Source organism: Micromesistius poutassou (genome assembly GCF_964030765.1).
Source record: "Micromesistius poutassou genome assembly, chromosome: 17".
NCBI lineage: Eukaryota > Metazoa > Chordata > Actinopteri > Gadiformes > Gadidae > Micromesistius > Micromesistius poutassou.
In genome coordinates, this window is record NC_140287.1 from 4,791,951 (window position 1) to 4,794,713 (window position 2,763).

The following is a 2,763-nucleotide window of genomic DNA, read 5'->3' on the forward strand; positions in this document are numbered from 1 at the left end:
TTAAAAGTCTGTCTTCCCTCAATAAGACTGAGTACTTCAGCGTGCAGGGTCATGATAACTTCGCATCAAACCGTCTTCCTGTCTTGCACATGCGGACCCACAATGCAATTCGGGAGCGTCCCTTGTCGTCGACGGACGTGTACAGTGGGTAGGGGGCACGTTATACGCAGATCGTTTTACCCCACGCGTCGGACACGCCCACTCTCTTCCGTCGACGGGCAAGGAGGTCGTGCAGAAGGACTTGACAATGGAGACTCAGCGAAAGAGTAAGAGAAAAAGGCAGCCCACGGAAGAGCTTCCACATGTAGAGACAGCCATGTTAGAATGTAAGTACATGCTTTAAAGTTATTTCATTATTAATTGAGAGTGTAATGATTCGGTCACATTGCTTAGCTTCCTAAAATGAGCTAATTTGACATCGTACCACGTCTGTTCTATCACGTATTTTTTGGCCTTGCTAGCTAACCTTGTCACTAACCAATGGATTGCTAGCTGGCTAGATAGCCGACGTTGCAAGCAAATTTTAATTATCTGTCAAACACAAAAGTTTAACTCTTAACTAGGTCAAAAGACCGACGGTTCAACCACTTATCTAATGTTAAATTAGGCGATATGCGATGAAAATGTGGTCCAAGCTTTGAAATTGGACTTGTAAAGTTATTATGTTAGCGCCAGTTACCACGTCTTTGAATAGTTTTTGGAGTTGTTTTTAACTACTAAAAAACCCGAAGACTGCTACATTACACTGTTATAGTGCTATTACGGTAATACCTTTCTCCCTGTTTTTTTTCTTTTCATTTTAGTCCATAGTTACAGTATGTAATGTTAACAACTGAATCTCTCAAACATGTCTTCTACACAATGGACTGCATGTGGAACCATGACAAATGAGTTGATGATGATTTGTCTTAAATCAAAATTACATATGATCATACATATTATTATTACATATTATAACATTAAAGACAATGGATAATGTCATTGCCCAAAGTGAATAAAACCCTTATTTCTTAACTAACTGTATATATATGTTTTTAAGGTATCCATACAATTTTCAAATGAACAAAAACGTCACTCTGTATGCATTCATCAATATCCTTCATGAGGTTTTGAGCCCCTTACACCAACCATTCTTTCTGTGCTCCAAAATGTTACAGCGCCATCGAGTCAGCGGGAACAATCCGAACAGCGCAGTAGCCAAACTGCAGCAGAGGAAGCAGGTAATTAATTTTTTATTTTAAATGTTAAGCATACTTAACAGATATACTCAGATTCATGTGACTGTGAAATTTAGTTGTACACAGTATAATGATTAATAACTGATGAACGTCACTATGAAAACACTATAATAGTGTTATTTTTAAACCTCTTTTCTACTTCCTGGTTTTATGATGTTAAAATAAGGGTGCTCACCTTCACCACATTCACTGGTTGAAGGCTAGTGTCTAGAGGGGATCCAAGACAAGAGGATGCTAGTAATATTTACTCCATTTGTACTTGAACATTGCAGTAACCAAGTATCTACCTTTACATGATATCGTAACCGGAAAGTGCTTTGGGAATGGGAAGGAACTTAGAACAGCAATGACATGAATTAGATTGAGGTCAGTTAAGCCACTTTAAGTTAGTCTACTAAGTAGAAAATAAAAAAGTTTTTGGTTATGGTTATGGTCATGGTGCTGGATTAATTGATCAATTCTTACCCATTTCTTTAACGAGCTAGGTGGTCAGCTGGTCCCAAGTCTGCTTATAATATCAAAGCCACGTCTGAACATGACTGTTCAAAGCAGCATAATGGATGAAGCTACAGCAGGAACATGGCTTTCAAATAACACTAAACAATATAATCCACTTATTCTACCACTTGTCTAAACTATACAGTGCTCCCACTTTACTCTCTAGTCGTGCTCATTTGATTTATAATAACCTACTGTTAAAGAGTACAGATAATACTACTTGAATAGACAGTACACTCACAGTACTCTTGATACTACTGGAAATTACAATTTAATAATTATTATTATTATACCTCTGTACATTCATTACTCTAGAATGTAATTTAGAACTAACTTGCCACTATATAACCCTAATACAAGAATAGTATTAATACTAGTAAACCCCTAACCAACTGCACTACCATCATCCTGACAAAATACTACTGTTAATACATGTTTATCATTTTCTTTGTTTCAGTCCTCACCCCAGAAGAGGCGATGGATCGCTACAGCCGTGTCAGATGAAGAGAGCTGGTTTTTGTTTTGTTTTTAGAGTGCCTTTTTTTGTTACATTTTAAAATGCCTTTTTTTGTTTCTGTTTGTGTTTTAAATTGTTGATATTTTCTATATTATCCTGTTATTATGTTATATGTTATGTGTCATGAGCGCAGTATATGTATATATATTTCCCTATGTTGTATACATTTTTAACTAAAGTGGCTGTAGATCCCTCATTGTCATCAACAGTGGTTTGGGGTTTTATAACTAACCCGAAAGTGCTTCACTACTGGTAAACGAATGGTTCAAAAAGCTTAACTACTGGTGAACGAATGGTTCGCGAAAGAGTAACAACTCAGTATGATGCATTACTTTACATGAAGGTACACAAAAAGCTTCACTACTGGTAAACGAATGATTCATAAAGCTTAACTACTGGTGAACGAATGGTTCGCGAAAGAGTAACAACTCAGTATGATGCATTACTTTACATGAAGGTACACAAAAAGCTTCACTACTGGTAAACGAATGATTCATAAAGCTTAACTAC

General features: G+C 36.7%; 1 long non-coding RNA gene across 1 annotated transcript; it reads left to right on the forward strand.

The window, feature by feature from the left end:
* Positions 1-218: 218 nt before the first annotated feature.
* Positions 219-2,492, forward strand: LOC311362043. Its single transcript, XR_014638709.1, has 3 exons — positions 219-326; positions 1,158-1,220; positions 2,194-2,492. It is a non-coding gene; the product is annotated as an uncharacterized lncRNA (long non-coding RNA).
* Positions 2,493-2,763: the final 271 nt, after the last annotated feature.